Source organism: Nicotiana sylvestris, chromosome 10, assembly GCF_000393655.2.
Source record: "Nicotiana sylvestris chromosome 10, ASM39365v2, whole genome shotgun sequence".
Classification (NCBI taxonomy): domain Eukaryota; kingdom Viridiplantae; phylum Streptophyta; class Magnoliopsida; order Solanales; family Solanaceae; genus Nicotiana; species Nicotiana sylvestris.
This window is the reverse complement of record NC_091066.1, coordinates 156,514,125-156,539,316: the sequence shown is the minus strand read 5'-3', so window position 1 is coordinate 156,539,316 and position 25,192 is coordinate 156,514,125. Positions and strand designations below refer to the sequence as shown.

The following is a 25,192-nucleotide window of genomic DNA, read 5'->3' as shown; positions in this document are numbered from 1 at the left end:
GGTGGTGACAAGTTGGTATCAGAGCTCTAGATTCATAGGAGTCATGGATCACAAGCCGGTTTATTAGAGTCTCGCTGATCGGTATGGAGATGTCTGTACTTATCTATGAGAGGCTATGTAACTGTTAGGAAAAATTCCACTTTATTTGATTTCCCTATCGTGCGATATTTTTCACATCACAATTCTAAACTTCTGTCTTCTATTCTCTCACAGATGGTGAGGATACGTGCTACCCGAGATGATCAGGCATTCGTGCCCCCTACTACAGCCGTCAGAGGCCAAGGCCGGGGTAGAGGCCGAGGATGCGCACGTGGTGTAGTCAGAGCACCTGCGCGAGCTGCCGCTGAGGTACCACCAGCAGTTCCAGCCAGAGTCCAGGCACCTGACACGCCTACTGCTACTACTACTCCAGCTCTTCAAGAGACTCTGGCACAGTTCATGAGCATGCATACTACTCTGGCTCAGGCAGGGTTGCTTCCCCTTGCTGCAGCTACATCTCAAGCCGGGGGAGGAGCACATACTCCCGTCGCCCTCACTCCTGAGCAGCGAGTGCATGTTGAGCAAGTCCCTGAGATTATTCCTGTACCGTCTGCAGTGCTAGTTCAGCCCGAGGATAGGGCAGCAGCTTCCTAGGAGGAGCAGCTGAGGCTTGATAGGTTCAAAAGGTACAAGCCTCCTGTATTCAGCGGTCTAGCATCGGAGGATGCTTTAGGATTTCTAGATGAGACTTATCGCATTCTCCTACCAAGGGTATATCAGTATCGAGCGGGGTTTCCTTTACTACTTTCCAGCTTCGAGGAGCTGCATATGAGTGGTGGTGCACCTAGGAGTTAGACAGTCCGGATGAGGCTGCTTCACTGACTTGGACTCAATTTTCAGATCTGTTCCTCAGAGCCTCAGGGACACATAGTGCACAGAGTTTGAGCATTTGCGCCAGGGTACTATGACTATCTTAGAGTATGCTGTCCGTTACACCAGTTTGGCTAGGCATGCACCAGCCTTGGTTTCTACTGTTCTTAAGAGGGTTCGCCAGTTTATTGAGGGCCTTATTCCCAGCATCAGATCTAGCATGGCTCATAAGTTGGAGATGGATATTTCTTGTCAGCAGGTGGTGAGCATTGCTAGGAGGATTGAGGGTATGCATGCTAGGGAGAGAGAGGAGAGGGAGGCCAAGAGGTCTCGAGAGTTGGGCCATTTCTCTAGTGACCGTGCCCCAGTAACAGGTCGTCATGGTAGAGGTTATACGAGTCGCCCTGTTCATTAAGCTCTTCCAATAGCTAGTGGTATTCCAACTCCTCCTAGACCTCATGATCCTTATTATACACCTCCGGTATCTAGCGCGCCTCCTGCGTAAGGTGATTTCAGAGGTCTGTCCAGCAGACCTGGCCTGTTACAGCCGCCACGTCCTCCTAGATCTTGTTTTGATTGTTGTGACACACGCCATATGGTAAGGGATTGACCCAAACTTGGGAGGGGTGCACCTCCACAGATTTCTCAGCCACAGTGTGCTCCGCAGAGTTCTCAAACTATGGTTACAGCTCCAGTTGCTACCCTACTTTCTCATCTAGCTAGATGTGGAGGTCGGAGAGGTAGAGGTCGCCCTAGAGGGGGAGGCCAGGCCAGATACTATGCCCTTTCTGCCCGTACCTAGGCTGTTGCCTCCTATTCTATCATCACAAGTATTATACTGGTTTGTCACAGAGATGCATCGGTTCTATTCGATACAGGCTCCACTTATTCTTACGTGACTTCTTATTTTGCTCTGTATTTGGGTGTACCTCGGGATTCTTTGAGTTCCCCTGTCTATGTTTCTACTCTTGTGGGAGATTTTCTTGTTGTGGACCGTATTTATTTGTCATGTTTGGTTGCTCTTAGTGGTTTTGAGACCAGTTCCGATTTATTGTTTATCAGCATGGTAGATTTTGACATTATCTTGGTCATGGAGTGGTTGTCACCCCATTATGATATTCTTGATTGTCATGCCAAAATCGTGACGCTAGCTATGCCAGGTGTACCGCGTGTTGAGTGGAGGGGTACTTTAGATCACACTCCCAGTAGAGTTATTTCTTTTCTTAGAGCTCAATGTATGGTTGAGAAGGGGTGTGACGTGTATTTAGCTTATGTGAGAGATATCAGTATTGATACACCTTCAGTTGATTCAGTCCCGGTAGTACGGGATTTTCTCGATGTGTTTCCAGCTAATCTTCCAGGCATGTCGCCTGATAGAGATATTGATTTTGGCATTGATCTGTTGCCGGGCACTCTGCCCATTTCTATTCCTTTATATCGTATGGCTCCTCCTTAGTTGAAGGAGTTGAAGGATTAGTTACAGGAATTGCTGGATAAGGGTTTTATTCGTCCTAGTGTATCACCTTGGGGTGCACCTGTCTTGTTTGTGAAGAAAAAGGATGGTTCTATGAATATGTGTATTGATTATCGCCAGTTGAAAAAAGTTACAGTTAAGAACCGTTATCCTTTGCCTCGTATTGATGATCTGTTTGACTTGTTTCAGGGCGCATAAGTGTTTTCTAAGATTGATTTGCGCTTAGGTTACCATCAGTTGATGATTCGAGAGCTAGATATTCCGAAGACTACTTTCAGGACTCGGTATGGTCCTTACGAGTTCCTTGTTATGTCATTTGGGCTGACCAATGCCCCAACAACCTTTATGCATTTGATGCACAGTGTGTTCTGGCCGCATCTTGACTCCTTCGTCATTGTCTTTATTGATGATATTCTGGTATATTCTCGGAGTCGGGAAGATCATGAGCAACACCCGAGGACTGTGCTTCAGACTCTGAGAGAGAAGAAGTTATATGCTAAGTTCTCGAAATGTGAGTTTTGGTTGGATTCAGTGGCATTCTTAGTCCATATGGTATCGAGTGAGGGTATTCAGGTTGATCTGAAGAAGATAGAGGCCGTGCAGAGTTATCCCAGACCATTCTCAGCTATCGAGATTCATAGTTTCCTTGGCTTGACGGGTTACTATCATCGTTTTGTGAAGGGTTTTTCATCGATCGCAGCCCGTATGACCAGGTTAACCCAGAAGGGTGCTCCATTTTAGTGGACAGAGGAGTGTGAGGTAAGCTTTCAGAAGCTCAAGACAGCTTTGACTACAGCCCCAGTTTTGATATTGCCTACAAGTTTGGGGTTTGATACGGTCTATTGTGATGCCTCGAAGATTGGCCTCAGAGCGATGTTGATGTACGACGGTAGGGTGATTGCCTACACGTCCAGACAGTTGAAGATACATGAGAAGAGCTGCCCTGTTCATGACCTTGAGTTAGCTGCCATTGTTCACGCCCTGAAGATTTGGCACCATTATTTATACGGGGTTTCCTGTGAGATTTATACTGACCATCGGAGCTTGTAGCACCTGTTCAAGAAAAAAGATCAAATTTGCGCCAGGGGAGGTGGTTAGAGTTGCTGAAGGACTATGATATCACTATTCTGTATCACCTAGGCAAGGCCAATATGGTAGTTGATGCTTTGAGTCGCCAGGTGGAGAGTTTGGGGAGTTTGGCTTATTTACCATCATCGGAGAGGCCTATGGCGATGGATATTCAGGCTTTAGCCAGCCAGTTTGTGAGATTGATCTTTCGGAGCCTAGTCGGGTTCTAGCTTGTGTGGTTTCTTGGTCTTCCTTATTTGATTGTATCAGGGAGCGGCAATATGATGACCCTTATTTGCTTGTCCTCAAGGACAAGGTTCAACATGGTGATGCTAGAGATGTGACTATTGGTGATAATGGGGTATTGAGGATGCAGGGTCAGATTTGTGTACCCAATGTTGATGGGCTTCGGGAGTTGATTCTGGAGGAGGCCCATAGCTTGCGGTATTCCATTCATCCGAGCGCCGCAAAGATGTATCAGGATTTGAGGTAGCACTATTGGTAGAGGCGGATGAAGAAAGATATAGTTGGATTTGTAGCTCGGTGCCTTAATTATCAGCAGGTGAAGTATGAGCACCAGAGACCAGGTGGGTTGCTTCAGTAGATAGAGATTTCGGAGTGGAAGTGGGAGCGGATCACCATGGACTTTGTAGTTGGGCTCTCACGGACTTTGAGAAAGTTTGATGCTATTTGGGTGATTGTGGATCGGCTGACCAAGTCCGCTCACTTTATTCCCGTGTGCACTACTTATTCCTCGGAGCGGTTGGCGGAGATCTATATCCGAGAGATTGTTCGTCTACATGTATTCCAGTTTCTATCATTTTAGATAGAGGTACTTAGTTCACATCATGATTCTGGAGAGTCGTTCAGCATGAGTTGGGTACTCGGGTGGAGTTGAGCACATCATTTCAACCTCAGATGGAAGGACAGTCCGAGCGCATTATTCAGATTCTTGAGGATATACTCCGTGCGTGTGTAATCGAGTTTGGAGGGTCTTGGGATCAGTTCTTGCCATTGGCGGAGTTTGCTTACAACAACAACTATCAGTCCAGCAATTAGATGGCACCGTATACGGCTTTATATGGTAGACAGTGTTAATCCCCTGTGGGTTGGTTTGAGCCGGGCGAGGCCAGATTATTTGGCACAGACTTGGTTCAGGATGCTTTGGAGAAGGTCAAGGTGATTCAGGATAGACTGCGTACAGCCCAGTCCAGACAGAAGAGTTACGCGGATCGGAAGGTTCGTGATATTCTTATATGGTTGGAGAGCAGGTTCTGCTTCAGGTTTCGCCTATGAAGGGCGTTATGAGATTTGGGAAGAAAGGGAAGTTGAGTCTGAGGTTTATTGGCCCTTTTGAGATATTGAGGCATGTTGGTGAGGTTGTTTATGAGCTTGCCATACCTCCCAGGTTGGCAGGAGTTCATCCGGTATTTCATATTTCGAGGAGCCAGTGGCAATATTGGACAGGCAGGTTAGGAAGCTGAGGTCAAAGAACATTGCATCAGTAAAGGTTTAGTGGCGGGGCCAACCAGTCGAGGAGGCGACTTGGGAGACTAAGCAGGATATGCGCAACTGTTACCCTCATCTTTTCACTACTTTAGATGTATTTATGCTCGTTCGAGGATGAACGAATGTTTAAGTGTAGGAGGATGTGATGACCCGACTAATCGTCTTAAGAATTAACACTCTGATCCCCTATTAACTACTTTCCCCTAGTTTATTTCTGCTATTTTGATTTGCGGGGATGTTCGGTTTTGAGTTTCGGAGAGTTTTGGGACACTTAGTCCCTAAATGAGAGCTTAAGTGTTGGAAAGTTGAATGTAGTCGGAACAGTATGAAGACGGCCTTGTAATGGAAATCTGATGGCCCCGTTAGCTCCGTTGGGTGATTTTAGGCTTAGAGGCGTGTTCAGATTGTATTTTGAAGGTCCGTAGCTAATTTAGGTATGAAATGTCGAAAGTTGAATTTTTGAAGTTTCCGGTTCGATAGTGAGATTTTGATCCGAGGGTCGGAATAGAATTCTGGAAGTTGGAGTAGTTTCGTAGTGTTGAATGTGATGTCTGTGCAAAATTTCAGGTCATTCGGACGAGGTTTGATAGACTTTTTGATCCAAGCGTAATTTTAGAGTTTTTGGAATTCTTAGTCTCGAATCCGATGAAAATAGGTGTTTTGTTGTTGTTTTGAGCGTTCTGAAGGTTGGAACAAGTTTGAATGATGTTTTAGGATTGGCTGGCAGGTTTGGTTGAGGTCCTGGGGGCCTCAGGTGTGTTTCAGATGCTCAACAGACCATTTTTTGGACTTGGAAAGATTGTAGATTTTCTGCTGTTGGTCTGCAGTGAAAACATTCATTGCGTTCGCGAGGGGGTCTCGCGTTCACGTAGAGCATCTGGGAGAAGCAGCTGAAATGTGCTTCGCATTCGCGATGATATCCTGTGTTCGTGAAGGTAAGGACCCGTTGGTCTTCGCGTTCACGACATGATCCTCACATTCGCGTAGGGTCTGCTAGTGTAAACTACGCATTCGCGAGTGGACCTCGTGTTCGCTAAAGAGTAAATTGGCCAACATGACTTTTGTGCATCGCGTTCGCGAAGAAGAACGCGCTTGGGCATTTCAAAATCGAGGGTATAGCCATTTTATCAAAACTTAAGCGTAGGAGCTCGGATTTGAGCGAGATTTTGAGGGATTTTCAGAGATATCGATTGGGTAACGATTCTTAACTCCTTTTTGCTTGTAACCCATTAATCTAAACATGAATTCATCCTTTAATTTCGGAATTTGTATGAAAATTGGGGAAAAGTTCTTAGACCAAGCATTTGAGTATTGATTGGGATTTGACATTGGATTGGGATAATTTTGATGTGGTTAGACTCGTGAGGGTGAGAGGTTTCTGAAAATATAAATTTTACCCGATTCCGAGATGTGGGCCTGAGGGTCATTTTGGTCATTTTACCTAATTTCAGGTATTAGCTTAGAATTTCTTGGTAGAATCAGTTACTTGAAGTGTTATTTACATTATACAATTGAATTGAATAGATTTGGGCCATTTGTAGTCGAGTACTCGTGGCAAGAGCGTGGTTTCGGGTTGATTTTGAGCCGGTTCGAGGTAAGTGGCTTGTCTAACCTTGTGTGGGGGACCTTCCCCTTAGGATTGATATATTTGGTAATTGAAATGCCTTGTACGTGAGGTGACTAGTGCGTACTTGTGCTAATTGAAGGAAATCCGGTTTTCATTAAGTAATCACTAGTATGTTTCCTTTCCTATTTTATTACTTGCACTATTAAGCTTACTGTTAGATTAGGAGAGCATGTCTAAGTGACTTAATTGCTTTATTTGTTCAACCTGCCTTACCTGAACTCTGTGCAGCATGCTAGGCTAGAATCACTTGTTGCCTTAATATGAAATTTTGCCATTTCTGTATATTTTTCTGTTGTTGTTGTGTATTTATTTTGGGACTATGGATGTGGGATTCCGGTAGCTCCCCCTTGTCTGTTTATTTTGGGACTACGGATATAGAATTCCTGTAGATCCCCATGTATAGTTATATGGAACTACGAGAATGCACCCGGTAGATTCCCCCCAGTACTGGGTATTTACATTTGGGACTACGAAACGGGATTCCGGTAGATCCCCGCGCACTATGAGTTGGACTACGGGATGGGATCCCGGGAGATCTATTGGATATGTACATATGGGACTATAGTACGGTATCCTGGGAGATCCCCGATTGTTATTATTGGTGCTGAGCTGTGATTCTTTTCCGTGTTTATCTTGCTTCTATATAGTTGTTGTTGTCCTGTACATCCTGTGTTATTTTACTGTTGTACTTATTTATATTGTTCTGTTCTATACTGTTGATCTTTATATTTTATATACCCTCAGTAGGGCCCTGACCTTCCTCGTCACTACCCGACCAAGGTTAGGCTTGACACTTACTAAGTACCGCTGTGGTGTACTCATGTCCCTTCTATGCATGTTTTTCATGTGCAGATCCAGGTACTGCGACTTAGTCCTATCACCCGTGAGGCAAGGCGACTGCTCATGAGACTTTGAGGTACATCTTCCGCGTCCACAGACCAAGGAGTCCCTTTCCAGTCTAGCTTTTAAACATTTGCTCTTCTGTATTTCTTTTCCTTGTTAGATATTCTGGAGTTAGACATTGTAGATATCTAAAGGCTTGTGGTTCCGTGAGTTTCCGTATTTTGGGATAGTGTACTTGATTCTGAGAATATTGTGTTGTATATGTCGAGCGGCATTTTAACTATTGTTTTCATTCAGTTATTTTGGCTTTTGCTTATTTCTTCCTCAAGTTTCGTTTATGTTCCGCATTTGTTAGGCTTGCCTAGTCGTAGAGACTAGGTGCCATCACGATGGTTCACGGAGGGTAAACCGGGGTCATGACAATCTTCACATTTCTGCCTCCTAGGATAAAAAGTCCTAGTCATATGGATTTTCCTCCCTATAAAAATCTTAGTCTGATGAATTTTTCTCCTAAGATAAGAAAACCTAGTCTGATGAATCTTTCTCCTAGGATAGAAATCTTAGTCTGATGAACTTTTCTCCTAGGATAGAAAACCTAGTCTAATGAACTTTCTCCTAGGATAGAAATCTTAGTCTGATGAATCTTTCTCCTAAGATAGAAGACCTAGTCTGATGAACTTTCTCCTAGGATACAAATCTTAGTCTGATGAATCTTTCTCCTAAGATATCAAAAAGAAGAAGAAAAGAGACCTAGTCTGATGAACTTTCTCCTAGGATCAAAATCTTAGTATGATGAATCTTTCTCCTAAGATAGAAAACCTAGTTTGATGATTTTCTCCTAGGATAGAAATCTTAGTCTGATGAACTTTTCTCCTAGGATAGAAAACCTAGTCTAATGAACTTTCTCCTAGGATAGAAATCTTAGCCTGATGAATCTTTCTCCTAAGATTGAAGACCTAGTCTGATGAACTTTCTCCTAGGATCAAAATCTTAGTCTGATGAATTTTCTCCTAGGATAAATGTCTTAATCTGATAAACCTTTCTCCTAAGATAGAAAACCTAGTCTGACAAATTTTCTCCTAGGATAATTTGAAGAAAAAAAAAGAAAAGGGAATTCTGGATATGAAAAAAAAAGAAAAAGAGAAGGGGTCAATTTTAGTTTTCTTAACTTATCAATCTTTAGTTGTCTTGAAATCAGGATCCTCCTAGATAATGTGATTTAATTTTAAAGTTTTTTAGGACCCTCCTAGATAATGGGGTGTAGTTTTAAGTTTCCAGGATACTCATGGACAATGAGATTTAGCATAAGTTTTACCTTTAGGAAATAGAATTTAGCTTTCAAATTTTCACTCTTAAGATGAGATTTAATTTTAGTTTTTAGGACCCTCCTGGATAATGAGATTTAGCTTTTAAATTTGTAGAACTCTTTTGGATAACAGGATTCGATTAACACTCACAGATGTTCCCAGTACCAAACTGGGGCAGAAAAAATTCTTTTGTTTTGTCTGTTTTGTTATAGTAGCAGGCGCCCGCCTAGAGAATTAGGAAAATTATTTCAGAATTCAATTCAAGATAGAAGTAACAGAAGCTCGCCTAAAAAATGCGAGTCGACAGTCCGAGATAACCAAAAGAATAAGTCTTCATCCGAAAAAAAGGGAAGTAAATCCAAATGCAAAAGCGGATGAAAGATGTGAACTGCTCAAGACATGGCTGAAGTCATGAGCACTGCATGTCCGGTCTTGATCCGAAGAAGTTGAAAAAGGAAAGAACCAACACCTACAGCTAACAAGCATCAAGATTCAGATCAGAATCTGCATGAAGAACCAACCAAGACTCAAGATCAAGCTTCAGAAAACTCATAGTTAGGAATTTTGTAATTCATAGATGATAGGTTTGTTTAGTTCTGTTAGATTTTGATTCTGATGTAATAACGGGACCGCGGACCGGAACCTCGACGGCACCTCAATCGGCTCACCACCTCCGTATACTCCATCACTTTTCCTAATTCTGAACTATACGTAGTCTGATTCCTTTATAGCCAAGGATATGTAGGCAGCTCAGATACCAGGGCTCGGTCACATTCTCTTTTCTTTTAGTTTTTGGTCTCTCTAAATAAGGGTCAGGTCAAAAAAACCTGTCTCGTCGTTCGTTGTCTGAAAACTCTTCGTGTTTCCAGTCAAAGAGGGACAGCTGTAGACATGTAATTTTTAACCCTCCTTAAAATTTTATAACTTTAGTGGTTAAATATTAGTTTTAGGTCAATGGAACTATTTGACTATTTTAAACCTTTTGCTTTATTTTGTCCTTAAAAAAGTTAAAAAAAAACTACCAAAATATTTTGTTTGTCTTAGCTTATTGATATTTTGTCTAGTTAGTTTTATTTTATTTTTATAAAAGATAAAAAGAAAAGTTTCAAAAAATATTTTACTTGGTTTAGTGTGATTTTAAGTTATAAGTATTTTGTAAATACTAGGTAGAATTTAGATTTGTCTAATATGATTATTTCTTTTCCCTTTTAATATCAATTTTTGTCCTAGATAATTAGTAATTTGTGTAATTATATTTTAAGTTAATCCTTAAAAGAAACAAAATAATAAAATAAAGAAAATGAAAAAAGAGTAAAAATCTTGAAAAAGAACGGAAGAAGCAAAGAAAAAAGGGAACGAAAGAAATCAAGAAAGAATATTTTAGTGGTTTTCCTTCCCTTATTTTTTGGTCCACATCACGTGTCATTTCCTCTTATACAAAGATTCTTTTCTTTAGGACCAATTGTTTTGTGACACCTAGCTTTCTTCATGAGCATTTTTATTCCCTCCTATCCAAATTCACATGGGACTCACGTTTCTTTTGGAGAAAAATAGCTTTGTTCAACATTTTTTGATTCCAAAGAGGGGACCACATGAATTTTTTCCCCAAGCATAATAATTCCAATAAAGAGGGTAAGCACCAGGAGATTTTCTCTAAGCTTCAGCACCCCACCCTTTCTCCACAAAAAAGAAATCAACCACAATTCCTTCATCTCTAAATAGGGACCCCTCAACTCCAAAAATTCCAGCGCCTCATCCCACCTCACAAAAGCAGCAACACACACAAAAATGGTAGTATCTTTCTTCTTCCTCTTCAAAAAATCATTGCAATGAGACACCATTAAAACACAATACACAGCTATTTCTCAACCCCTAAAACTCCAAATTTTTTACGCAAACAAAACCAGCAGCAACTCCTCACCAAAACATTATCTTCTCATGCCATTTTGCCACAAAAATGCCACCCTTTTTTAGCCAAAAAATTGTCCCAAAACCAGCACCAAAAAATAGTCATTTTCTACCCAAAACCATCCCCCGAACAATCCCAAAACACACTAAAAACAACCCTTAAATTCTCCCAAAACTCATTCAAAATTAGCTCTGTTTTCCAGTCTAGAATCCAGAAAAATTCAGCCATAAAGTCTCCTTGAAACGAGTAGCTTTTCCTCCACTAAAACCCAGCAAGAAACACCAACAAAATAGTCCGATACTGTTCAAAAGCAGCGGCTCAAAACATTGTCATTTTCGCCGAAGAAACAGCTCCAGAATCCTCCATAAATCCCGACGAAATTCTATGCTTGAGGTCACCACCGACGAGGTTCCCGTTCAACAGCTCCGTTTCATTTCGCGAGAGACTTTTCGTAAATGTGATGCCATATCATTTTGTTCATGAGATTCTCATTTCCAAAATAATAAAAGAATCTCTAGCCAAAAGGTCCATTTCTATTCTATTTACTACATTCTGTGCTTTAATTAGTCTTTGTTATGTAACGACCCGACCAGTCGTTTTGAGCTCTAGCGCGGCATTCACCAGTTTGAGGCCATGAGCAGCATCACTTCAGGTATTATGTCTTGTGCGCATAATCGGAATTTCATTTCGGGTAGTTCGGAGTTGATTTGGAAAGAGAATTCTCATTTCGGAAGCTCCAAGTTAAAAGAATTGACTAAGATTGGATTTCAACGTAAACAACCTCGGAATCGGGATTCGAAGGTTCCAGCAGGTTCATATGATGATTTGGACTTGGGCGTATGTTCGTATTGGGTTTTGGAAGACCCGGGAACGTTTTGGCGCCTATTGTGGAAGTTAGTATTTTGGAAGAAATTTCATATGTTTGGATTGAAGTACATTTCAGTGTTATCGATGTCCGTTTGGGATTTTGAGTCTGGGAGTAGCTCCGTATGGTGATTCTGGAATTGGGAGCGCGATCAGAAGTGAATTCGGAGGTCCTGGGTCATTTTGGAGTCATATGGCTAAATATAGAAATTCTAAGGTTTTTTTGAGAAGTTTTACCGAGAGTTGACTTTTTGATATCGGGGTCGGATTGTGATTCCAGAAGTTGGAGTAGGTCCGTAATATCAAATATGACTTGTGTACAAAATTTGAGGTCAATCGGATATGATTTGATAGGTTTCGGCATCGAATATAGAAGTTTGAAATTCTAAAGTTCATAAAGCTTGGATTGGAGGTCGATTCATGGTTTTCGCGTTGTTTGATATGATTTGAGGCCTCGAGCAAGTCCATAATGTGTTTTGGGACTGGTAGGTATGATTGGTTGGGGTCCCGGGGCCCTCGGGTGGATTCTGGGTGGTTAACGGATCGAAAATGGAATTTTTAGAAGGCTAAAGTTGTTGGTTGCTGGTGTAACCGCACCTATGCGAATTGGGCCGTAGGTGCGGAGCCGCAGATGCAGTTTGGGCCAATAGTGAAGGGGACCGCAGATGTGGTCGAGCAGCCGCAGAAGCGGGACCGCACCTGCAGCGGTTGAGTCGTAGAAGCGGAAGAGAGGGCCTGGTGAGATATCCGTAGAAGCGGTAGAAGTTCTGCACCTGCGGAACCACAGAAGCAGTCGAGGGACTGCAGGTGCGTAAGTACTGGAGGCAGAATGGTTCTTTTAAAAATCGGGATTTGACCATTTTCTCTCATATTTTCTTGGCTTGGGCGATTCTTGGAGAGATTCAAGAAGGGATTTTCATCATCAAAAATAAGGTAAGCCAATCCCACATATCTTGAGTTAAATATATCGATTATGTATGGATTTTAGCATGTAAATTGGTTTGAGGGAAAACCTAGAAAATTGATATTCTTGGAATTTGACCACGATTTTGGGTATGAAATTGAGAGTAAATTATATATTTGAGTTCATGAGGCTATGGGTAAACTTTATCTTCGAAAAATTTCGGAATCCGAGCACGTGGGCCCGAGAGCAATTTTGTCAACTTTTCAATCGGGGTAGGGATTGTTATAAATTGGATTGTAATGAGTAATTGAACACATATTAATGGGTTCACATAATTATTGGCTAGTTTTGGAGCATTGTGCATCGATTCGAGTCTTCGGAAGAGCATGGAATGCCGTTTATGGATCTTCAAAGTGAGGCGAGTCTCCTTTCTAACCTTGTAAGAGGTAATTGTCCCTATAGGTGATATAATTGGTTATGTGCTCCTATTTGTGGGGGCTATGTACGCACGAGGTGACGAGAGTCCGTGCGTAGCTACCATTATGTGTAAGTCCGGGTAGTCTAGGACCCAAAAGCATGTTATACTTGGAATATTTGTAATCTTGTTGGCAGTTGAATTGCTTAAATCTTATCGAATTAGTAAATGAATTTCCAAAAGGATTAAACTTCTTTTTCTTAAATCTCTAAAAGAGAATTTGCTTTTATTTGGATAAACGCTCGCCGATAAATTCTTTATTTGTCGTTTGAGCATGTATTTCTATGTGTACCTGTGTCGCATGTATGATTCGCGAGAAGGGTGTTTGTTTATTTATGTTGAACACGTCGCATGCTTGAATTGCGAGCGGGGTAATAGATGCATCTATGGTTAGCATCGTTCGACCCACGACAGTGCACACTTTACATTTCTGTTGGATCGGGTCATACGACCTCGGTATGATTTGCCCATGCTTGTAGTGCTTGTCTTGAAACTTATTGAATTTGTTATTGCCTCTTCCCAGTTTATGAATATATGTTTAAATGATGAAGAGAAATTTGGAAATTTCTTATAAAAGAAATAATTGTCTACTTGCTTCAACCTATTGAATTACAATCATGTTTATAAAAAAATTCATGATTTAATATATTATTGATATAACATTATTGGACCACTAGCAAGTGTCGAAGTCGACCTTTCGTCTCTAATTCTTCGAGATTAGACGGGATACTCATTGGGTACACGTTGTTTGCGTACTCATACTACACTTCTGTGCATCTTTGTTGCACTGGCACATGCATCTCTTGTGGCCTAGTGGGCATAGCAGCATGGTTGATCGGAGACTTAGGTGAGCTGCATTTTTCGAGATGACTCGCAGCCAGCAAGTCTCTTTCAGAGTACTGTGTTTATTTCTATCTAACATTGTATTCCGGACGGTTGTTGTATTACATTATTTCTTAGAAACTGCTCATGCACTTGTGACATCGAGTTCTTGGATGTCTATGGGTTTATTCAGAAATTTTTAAAGGTTGTTGATGTTTCATTATTTATTCAGTGGAATTTACTATATATTGTTTAAACGTATAAAAAAGGGGTGATTTCGGAAATAAAAACAAGAATTTAATTAAGTATTTTTGTTGGCTTGCCTGACAGCGGTGTCCGACTCTATCACGACCCTTAGTGGAATTTGGGTCGTGACAACATGGTATCAGAGCACTAGGTTCCCTTAGGTATCACGAGTCATGAGCAAGTCTAGTAGAGACTCGCGGATCAGTACGAAGAGGTCTGTACTTATCTTCGGGAGGCTATAGGGTTGTTAGGAGTACTTCCCTTCTTGATTCCTCATTGTGCGATTTGATTCCTTGAGGATTATGCCCTTGTTTTCTTCCTACTCAATCTTATGCGACGCGAACCGCTTGTTATAAATCAAGAATTGAAGAATTGTAATGGTACTACATATGTGGTGCGGAATATTTCTCCCTGTATAGTTGGTTGGGCTATTTTCCTCGCCTTGCGGAAGGATTTTTCTATTGTTTCGGCTTGGTAGTGGTGCCTCTAAGAGCTTGGAGGCTATGCACATGTTGCTATGATGCTCACGATTGGTTATCGCACAGTAATTACTTGATGGTACGATACTTGCCTATGTGTTGGGCGGTGAATGATTTGAAAGGAAGTCTACTCAATGCACGATTCAGAGATCTGATATTTCATTTCCGGCGGAGGAAAAACAATTGGCCTATGAATGTCCAGATTTTGGGTGATGGAGTAACGAGACTTGGTATCTTTGAGCGTAGTGGAATTTTCATCTGCGATGTAGTATCGTCGTCCTTGATTGTATGTGTTAAGTTTGCCGGTGTTATGGTCTTCTGCAATTCGCCTTTGGGGTAAGATATTATGAAATAATATGGGAGAAACGACTGTTAGAGATCGCGGGGTATGGTGGTTCAGGATTGAATCGGTGTTTCTAATGTTGACGACTTGAGAAAGATTTTCTTCGGAAAAGTTTAAGGTTAGTAGCGATTGGGGGTTCAAGTGCTACAAAGGTAGATTTTATTAAGGCAACAACTGAGCAGCAAAGGATGAAGAAGACATGTGGTAAGTGTCAGGCGGTGGTTAAAAATTTCTAGAAGGCCAGGTATAAGAAGCAAGGGTCGAGTAGTCAATTAAAGGGATGAGTTCCGCCAAAGTGGGAGAGTGGCGGAGTTGCATATGGGCATTGTGGTAGGATGACTATGCACCTTAAGGAGAGTTTGGAATGACTTGGGAATTTTAGTGATTGGTAATTGTGGTCTACAGATTTAATTGGAAGTATGAGCTATTATGCGGCAGGAGATTAAATATAACGGGAAGGAGCTGCTTGAAATGAAGAAGGTTACAACATAACTTTGAATTGGAAGGACGTTCCCTCACATTTAATTAATGTCCACGAGGGCTGAATGGACTTGTACAGCTAGAGAGTGAGTACAGACTCATGATAGGTTATTGATTGTACCCCGCGCAGTTGCGTTGGTAGATGTCGGGAAGTGATTTCCACAGGTAGGGTTATTCCCTGTGAGCAAGTTAGCGGTCGTTTGGTTGTCGAAGCTTCTATGAAGAATTCTATTGGTTATATAGCAAGAAGGTCGGTCGTGCGAATGTGGTTGATGATTCAGAGTATAAAAAGGGGGTTTATAGAAGGATTCCAAGAATTTTGGCGGTTGATTGCGCAAGGTCATGTCAATAAGAGATGAAGACTCCTGGTGAATTCCAGAGTTGTGTAATAGTGGTTTCAAGCTAAGTGGGAGAGTCCCACCGCCTATGATTGGGTTGCATGGTTAACTACTTGCGAGATTTCTGGTTATTAGCATATTGATGGGATACGTCCGCAACGAGAAAAGTCATATAAGTGGTAATTTGAGCAAAATAATTGTTAAATGTGTGCTATGGTTGGCCTTATTGGCTCACGTTCAGGCTTGGGGGAAGGATTTAGGATTTATGCCTTGTATAGGTGCGTGTTGTCAAGGGAAGTGATTCTTCCGGGTGCTTCGTTGAGAGGGTATTCATGTGCTAGAAGATTCATGGAGTTAATTGTATTTGGGGCCAAGTCAGAGTGGGTGGCTCTCAACAACGGTCCTAGTGGATTCAAAGGGGTAAAGTTTGGTGCCTAATGATTTCGTGCCTATAGGTACGATTAAGAATCACGCTTCTGTAGCGGTTTATGAGAAGAGGCCCAGAATGTCCTATGTTTTGACTTGCAGTGTATCAATTGGGGGGGTACGAAATGGTTCATGGGATTTGAGACAGCATGATCTCGTGATTCAAGGTCACTCGAGATGAGTGCGGATGGAGTGTGTTATGCGTTGAATGGAGTTATTATTATTTCTAAGGCAATCAAGGATAAATTGGAAGTAGATAGATTGGTCAGCCATAGTTGAGTTGGCATATTGGTGGTAGTGATCTGTTCCTTCAGCGTGATCAAGTTATGAAAGTGATTGTGACGGAACATGTGAGGCTTATCAGCCGCCATAATTGATGTTATTCAGAAGCATTCTATTGTTATGGCCTGTTATATGGAGGCGGATCCTGAAAGGGCTATGGTGGCTTAGACCACTACTTAGGGATTTTCATATTCTACGGTTATGAGAATTCACCTGTGTGTTACTATGGTTCTCCTGAAGTGAGTTAGGTGAAAAGTTTTTATATGATGAAGCGTTAACCTATTAGTGGTTCCGGAGTTATGATAAAAATTGTGTTCTATCACATATTGGCATGATGGGTGCAGTAAGTGCTATGGAAATTAAAGTAAGGATCAAGGTTGCGGTTCGATGTTGACAAGGATGTCACGGGCTCGGATGAGCAGGAAGGGAGTTTCGATGTTTGAAGTAAGTTGGTATTGGCCTCAGCGTCACCTGAGATTGGTGCTTTATGAAAAAGGCTTTAAATCCTGGTTAAGGATTCTTGATCGCTTTTCAGCGTTAGTATGGCCGGTGGTTTGGATGTACAGCCTGTTATCTGTTACAGAAGGTTATGGGAGTGTGCCTCACGGGAAGGTTGTATAAGTATGGCGTGTAGTCACTTGATTGATTGAAGAATTAAACCAAGTATGAAGATTGTAGTGATGTTGTTAAATTGTGAATTGATGCCTGGAGGAGGATTACTCTGGTCATGAAGGTAGTTCTCGGGTGTTTTGAGAAAAAAAAGAAGGTGTTATTATGAACCTTTGAAAGGTTATTAGACTAGTTCAGTGTGATCATAATCAGCTTGAGGTCTGTGGTTGGATCTAAATGTGAATATGGGCTCTATATCAGGCCAGATGTGTTCATTTCAGCAATGCGCTCCTTATGGAAGAGTAGTCGGGGTACTATTTCGTCGTCAGCTATTTCATGTAATGATATATTGCGCCGTATGAGTTGGGAAATGGCTTGGTGAATTTCTTATGTGTTGAGGTTCCGTGCAGAGATGATGTTATATGAGCAAGATGGCTCTCGAGATTCAGATCGTATATCGCACCTCAGTTGTGCTTGAGTTTTGTAGCCTATGGTGCTGTATGTCTCCCTGGGGATGGTATTATGCACTTAGTGTGCTTGTGACCGATATTTGGTATTTTGTTGTAATGAGCAATCTGGCTTAGTGTGTAACTCCTTTGTGAATTTTATGTGTGGATCGGGTGGCACGCCGCCATGGGTATGTTGTTTGGATCGGGTTGCGCTCCGCAACAGTGTGATGTTGAGTACAGTTCTCCGTATCTATTTTTATGTGTTTTGTTTCCTATTTTTTTTTCCTGAGGAAAGCTCATATTAGCTGTGTGCCCGCGTCGCATGTATGATTCGCAAGCGGGGTGTCTGTTTAGTTATGTTGACCGCGTCGCATGCATGATTCGCGAGCGAGGTAATTGGATTTCCTTTTCAGAGTTCGTTTTCCTTTTGTATCGCATTCAAATTGGTAGCCTATTGACGCATTGTGGCATCATATGAGACTTTTGGTCATGTCTGGGTGGCTTATTGCCTGAGCAGTTCGTATTGGGTGAGACGAGATCATTGGATTTAGGATAAGTGCAATGTGATTATATGAAGTATATTAAGGAGCTAAGACCATTATTTTGTTCAGAATGAGGTGATGGTTCTTGTCAGAAGTATAGGCCCAATGATTTGTCGATTCAGTAGTTGGTTATGAATTTCTACACATCTCTTCCATCGTGGCATTAGTAAGAGTTAGAGCAAGACATATGTATGTCATGAGATGCAATGAGAGCATCAGATTCGTGGAATTTTGACTAATATGGTCAGAGAATGTTATTGTGGTCCTGTGAGTAAAGTGGTGCAAGGTGTGAATTCAGCAAAAAATTTGCAGTCATGTTTGGGTATAGCGTGTAGTGATTGATATGGTGATCGAATGTTGGAAACAGTCCTGGCAGAGAATTCCAGATGCAGGAATTGGGATATAAGCTTATTTGCTTGAAGGAAAGAGAATATCTTCAGATTGATTGAGCTAATGTGCTCGACTGAGTTGTGGCAGCACGGGTAAGTGCACGAGGTGTTAAATAGTGATTTCGGACAACTTCACTACAGTTCTCAGCACGTTCGAGGACGAACGTATGTTTAAGTGGAAAAGAATGTAATGACCCGATCGGTCATTTTGAGCTCTAGCGCGTCGTCCAGCGGTTTGAGTCCATCAGTAGCATCACTTCAGGTATTATGACTTGTGCGCATAGTCGGAATTTCATTTCGGGTAGTTTGGAGTTGATTTGGAAAGAGCATTCTCATTTCGGAAGCTCCAAGTTAAAAGAATTGACTAAGATTGGATTTCAGAGTAAACGACCTCGGAATCGGAATTCGAAGGTTCCAGCAGGTTCGTATGATGATTTCGGACTTGGACGTATGTCCGGATCGGGTTTTGGAAAACCCCGGAACGTTTTGGCGCCTATTGTGGAAGTTAGCATTTTGGAAGAAATTTCATAAGTTTGGGTTGAAGTGCATTTCAGTGTTATCGATGTCCGTTTGGGATTCCGATTCTAGGAGTAGCTCCGTATGGTGATTCTAGAGTTGGGAGCGCGATCGGAAGTGAATTCGGAGGTCAGAAGGTCATTTTGGAGTCATTTGGCTAAAGATAGAAATTCTAACATTTTTAAGAAGTTTTATTGAGAGTTGACTTCTTGATATCGGGGTCGGATTCCGATTCCGGAAGTTGGAGTAGGTCCGTAATATCAAATATGACTTGTGTGCAAAATTTGAGGTCAATCGGATATGATTTGGTAGGTTTCGGCATCGAATATAGAAGTTTGAAATTCTAAAGTTCATAAAGCTTGGATTGGAGGTCGATTCGTGGTTAGCGTTGTTTGATATGATTTGAGGTCTTGAGCAAGTCCGTAATGTGTTTTGGGACTGTATGATTGGTTGGGGTCCCGGGGTCCTCTGGTGGATTCTGGGTGGTTAACGGATCGAAAATGAAATTTTTAGAAGGATGAAGTTGTTGGTATAACCGCACCTGCGAGAATTAGGCCACAGATGCGGAGCCGTAGAAGCGGCCAGAGGAGCCGCAAATGCGGTTTGGGCCAAAAGTAAAGGGGACCGCAGATGCGGTCGAGCAGCCGCAGAAGCGGGACCGCGCCTGTGGCAGTTGAGTCGCAGAAACAGAAGGGAGGGTTTGGTAAGATATCCGCAGAAGCGGTATAAGTGCCGCACCTGCGGAACCGCAGAAGCGGTCGAGGGACCGCAGGTGCGGAAGTGCTGGAGGCAGAATGGTTCTTTTAAAAATCGGGATTTGGCCATTTTCTCTCATATTTTCTTGGCTTGGTCCATTCTTGGAGAGTTTCAAGAAGGAATTTTCATCACCAACGATAAAGTAAGTTAATCCCACATATCTTGAGTTAAATATATCGATTATGTATGGCTTTTAGCATGTAAATTGGTATAACACTTGGGGTTTGAGGGAAAACCTTGAAAATTGATGTTCTTGGAATTTGACCACAATTTTGGGTATGAAATTGAGAGTAAATTATATATTTGTGTTCGTGAGGCTATGGGTAAACTTTATCTTCTAATTTTTTGAAATCAGGGCACCTGGGCCCGAGGGCAATTTTGTCAACTTTTCGATCGAGGTAGGGATTGTTATAAATTGGATTGTAATGAGTAATTGAACACATATTAATGGATTCGCATAATTATTGGCTAGTTTTGGTGCATTGTGCATCAGTTTGAGTCTTCGGAAGAGCGTGAAATGTCGGTTATGGATCTTCGGAACGAGGTGAGTCTCCTTTCTAACCTTGTAAGAGGGATTGTCCCCATAGGTAATATAATTGGTTATGTGCTCCTATTTGTGGGGGCTACGTATGCACGAGGTGACGAGAGTCCGTGCGTAGCTACTATTATGTGTAAGTCCGGGTAGTCTAGGACCCAAACAACATGCTATACTTGGAATATCTGTAATCTTGTTGGCAGTTGAATTGCTTAAATCTTATCAAATTGGTAAATGAATTTCTAAAAGGATTAAACTCCTTTTTCTTAAATCGCTAAAAGAGAATTGGCTTTTAGTTGGATGAACGCTCCCCGATAAATTCTTAATTTGTCGTTTGAGCATGTATTTCTATGTGTACTTGCGTCGCATGTATGATTCGCGAGCAGGGTGTTGTTTATTTATGTTGACCGTGTCGCATTCTTGATTCACGAGCGGGGTAATAGATGCATCTATGTTCACGCCATTCGACCTTCGGCAGTGCACACTTTACATTTATGTTGGATCAGGTCGTACGACCTCGGCATGATTTGCGCATGCTTCTATTGCTTGTCTTGAAACTTATTGAAGTTGTTATTGCCTCTTCCCGGCATATGAATATATGTTTAAATGATGAAGAGAAATTTGGAAATTTCCTATAAAAGAAAGAATTGTCTACTTGCTTTAACCTATTGAATTACAATCATGTTTATACAAAAAAACATGATTTAATATATTATTGATATAACATTATTGGACTACTAGCAAGTATCGAAGTCGACCTCTCGTCTTTACTTCTTCGAGATTAGACGGGATACTCATTGGGTACACGTTGTTTTCGTACTCATACTATACTTCTGTGCATCTTTGTTGCACAGGCACATGCATCTCTAGTGGCCTAGTGGGCGTAGCAGCATGGTTGATCAGAGACTTAGGTGAGCTGCATTTTCTGAGATGACCCACAGCCAGCAAGTCTCTTTCAGAGTACTGTGTTTATTTCTGTCCAACATTGTATTCTGGACGGTTGTTGTATTACATTATTTCTTAGAAATTGCTCATGCACTTGTGACACCGGGTTTTGGGATGTCTATGGGTTTATTCAGAAATTTTTAAAGGTTGTTGAATATTTCATTATTTATTCAGTGGAATTTACTATGTGTTGTTTAAACGTATAAAAAAAAGGGGTGATTTCAGAAATAAAAACAAGAATTTAATTAAGTATTGTGGTTGGTTTGCCTGACAGCGGTGTCCGGTGCCATCACGACCCTTAGTAGATTTTGGGTCGTGACATGTTAATTGTTTGCCTGGTAAGTAGCTTGTGTGTGTAATTTAAAGTTGGTTTGAAGCATACTGAGTTGTGATATTGTTTGTTCGTTCCTATGGTATTGTCGAAATGAGTTCATCTATTCATTTGGAGTATATTGCTACTTCTGGCTTAGCCGATTAATTTACATCCTCACAATTCACAAGCCTCAATACACTTTTTCGCACATGGTGTTTGGAAAAGTATAAACACGAAATGTGATTGACATATACTATTGGAGTACATTTTGTTATATCTGTCCTATAATGTTGTTGTTTCTGAATTAATTGTTGGTTACATGAATTCTTATAAGTAGGCAATTCATCAAAATTGATGACTTTTTTAATTCATTTGTTCGACAATGGTAGTTTGATTATTCTTGTTTCTGGTTGGTCAAATTGACTTTGTTAGGCGTTGCTTAATTTATTATCGTGATTATGTACACGTTCGCATGACATGATTACGGTTTCTTATATGAATAACTGTAGCTTGCTTTAGGCACGTTCAATATACCATTGTGGTTGTGTACACGTTCGCGTGATATAATTACGATCTTAAAAACAAAATCGGAGTATGCGCTCGTACAACTTCGACTAAACTTTCTTAATAATAATAATGCGTGATTAATTATGACACGTATGCGTGACATGATTTTTGACGTGCCAAACGAAATGAGTACGCGTACGCGTGACTCGTTTTAGGATAATTTCTTAATTAAAAGTGGTAAAAGGTAAAAATATACATAGGTTCTAAAATAAGTAATTAAGCAATTTGATTAAGCCAGGTATGATTAAAGCAACCGTGCTAAATCCACAGAACTCGGGAATGCCTAACACCTTCTCCCGAGTTAACAGAATTCCTTACCCGGATTTCTGTGTTCGCAAACCATAAATAGAGTCATCTTCCTCGATTCGAAATTTTAAACCGATAACTTGGGATACTATAAACTATCCCAAGTGGCGACTCTGAATTTAATAAATAATCCCATTTTGATTGTCACTTAAATTTGAAGAAACTTCCTTATACCCCCTCTCGGGGTAGAAAAAGAAGGTGTGACGGTGGTGTCGGTCGCCAGTTGGGTGGTTTGATCCAGAAGAGGCTCGCTTGTTGGGTACGGATCTAGTGCAGGATGTCTTGGACAAGGTCAAGATCATTTAGGATAGGCTTCGTATAGCTCAGTCCAGGCAAAAGAGTTATGCCGATCGTAAGGTTCGTGATGTGGCATTCATGGTTGACGAGCGGGTGTTACTTCGGGTGTCGCCTATGAAGGGCGTGATGAGATTTGGAAAGAAGGGCAAGCTAAGCCCTAGATTCATTGGTCCTTTTGAGATTCTTGATCGAGTGGGAGAGGTGGCTTATAGACTTGCATTGCTACCGAATTTATCAGTCATGCATCTAGTATTTCATGTGTCCATGCTTCGGAAGTATCACGACGATCCATCCCACGTGTTAGACTTCAGCACTGTCCAGTTGGACAAGGACTTGTTTTATGAGAAGGAGTCGATAGCTATTCTAGACCGGCAGGTTCGTCGGTTGAGATCGAAGAGTTTTCCTTCGGTTCGAGTTTAGTGGAGGGGTCAGCCTATTGAGGCAGTGACTTGGGAGTCCGAGTCCGATATGCGGAGCTGATATCCAAATCTTTTCTCCGACTCAAGTACTTTTCTTATGTCCATTCAAGGACGAACAGTTGTTTTAAAGGTGGAGAATGTGATGACCCAAAAGGTCATTACTCGTTTTGAAAGTAAATCCTATGTTCCGAGGCCTTAAAAATCTTTTTTATCTCACCTCGATTTGCGTGCACAACTCGAGCGCATTTTCGGAAAGCTTTTATGTGAAATCTAAGTAAAATAAGGAAATTTTCCTTTAAAATTGACTTTGGTCAACATTCTTGGTAAACAGACCCGGACCCGTGATCTGACAGTCTCGTAGGGTCCGTAGTAAAATATGGGACTTGAGCGTATACCCGGAATCAAATTCTGAGGTCCCAAGCCCGAGAAAAGAATTTTTAAAGAAAATTATTTGCTCAAAAATATACCATTTTATTGATGGTATCGGGGCCGTATCTTGGTTTTGGAGCCTGGTAGAAGTTTAAAATAATAATTAAGTTGAATCTGTGAAATTTGGTTAAGATCGAAATTGATTTGGTATAAAACGGACATATAGTTGAGAAAATAGAAATTTCAGTGTTCTTGAGTGATTTCATGAATTTGAGGTTTAATTCACAGTTGTTGATGTTATTTTGATGATTTGATAGCACGAGCAAGTCCGTATGATATTTTTGGACTTGTGTGCATGTTTGGTTTGGAGCCCCGAGGGCTCGGGTGAGTTTTGGATAGGCCACGGAATGAAATTGGACTTAGGAAAGATTGCTGGTATCTAGTATTTTTGCCCAGGCCTCTAATCTCGCAATTGTGAGACCAGGCTTCGCAATTGCAAAGTTCTCAGGCTTGCGAATTGCGACCCAGGCGTCGTAAATGCGAACCAAGCCTGGGTAGGCCATGCTCGCAAATGCGACATTTTGATCGCAAATGCGAAAAGGGAAGGGTCGCTAATGCAACTTATTCTTCGCAAATGCGAAGCAGACAGGTTTCCAAAGGGGTTCGCAAATGCAAACCCTGGTCGCAATTGCAACATCTAAGACCTGCAAAATGAAATTTTGACGGGATCTTTCCTATTTTTTCAAACTATTTCAAACCCTAAAACATCTTGGGCGATCTTTCAAAGGCACGTACCCTTCCAAATCATTAGTAAGTCATTTCTAACTCATTGTTTTCAATCTAATTCATCTTTTTACATGATTTCATTTCAAAATCAAGGGTTTTCGTAGGGAAATTGGATGTTTTTGGGTAGAACTTAGGATTTTCAAATTTTGGGGATTTGGACCTCGATTTGAGGTCCAATTATAAAATAAATTATATATTTGAGTTCGTGGGTGAATGGGTGATCGAGTTTTGGTTCAAACTTCGGGTTTTGACCAAGCGGGCCTGGGGTCAATTTTTGACTTTTTGGGAAAATTATTAGAAAGCCTATTTTCTGTGACGACCCCGCCAGTCGTCTCATGAGTTACTGCTCTGTTTCCCCCGTTTCTTCTTCTTTATTCTTAGTTTATCTGTGATGTGTGGTATCGGGTAGGTCGAATCGAATCCAGAATAATTTTGGTAAGGTTTGAGATACTTAGTCTCTTTTAAGAAAAGCTTAAGTTGAAAAAAACAACAACCGGGTGTTGACTTTTGTGTTAGAGGGCTTGGAAGTGAATTCCGAGGGTTCGGTTAACTTTGGGAGGTGATTTGTGACTCAGGATCGTGATCGGAATGGGTTTTGGAGGTTCGGAGTAGGTTTAGGCTTGTATTGACAAAGTTGAGATTTTGGCGATTTCCGGTTGGTAAGCGAGATTTTGATATAAGGGTTGGAATGGAATTCCAAGAGTTGTAGTAGTTTCGTTGGGTCATTTGGGATGTGTGTGCAAATTTTCAGGTCATTCGGACGTGGTTTGGTTGGGTTTTTGATCAAAAGCGGAATTTGGAAGATTTTAGAAAGTTTGGCTTGAATCCGATGTGTTTTGGGTGATTTGATGTTGATTGAGGTGTTTTGATGATCAGAACAAGTTTGAATAAGGTACTAGGATATGTTGGTGCTTTTGGTTGAGGTCTCGGGGGCCTCGGGGTGATTTCGGATGGTTGACGGTGAGGTTTGAGACTTGTGAAGTTGGAGATTTTTGCTTCTTCTGGTGTTTCCGCACCTGCGGATTTTGGACCACAGGTTTGATGCCGCAGATGCAGAAAAGGTGATCGCAGAAGCGGATAAATTCCTAGGAGGCAGGAACCGCAGATGCGGTTGTGGGAACCGCACCTGCGAAGGCGCAGATATGGAAT

General features: G+C 41.5%; 1 long non-coding RNA gene across 1 annotated transcript; it reads left to right on the top strand.

The window, feature by feature from the left end:
* Positions 1–10,325: 10,325 nt before the first annotated feature.
* Positions 10,326–13,034, top strand: LOC138880492 (uncharacterized). The gene is made up of 2 exons (XR_011403192.1): positions 10,326–12,383; positions 12,701–13,034. It is a non-coding gene; the product is annotated as an uncharacterized lncRNA (long non-coding RNA).
* Positions 13,035–25,192: the final 12,158 nt, after the last annotated feature.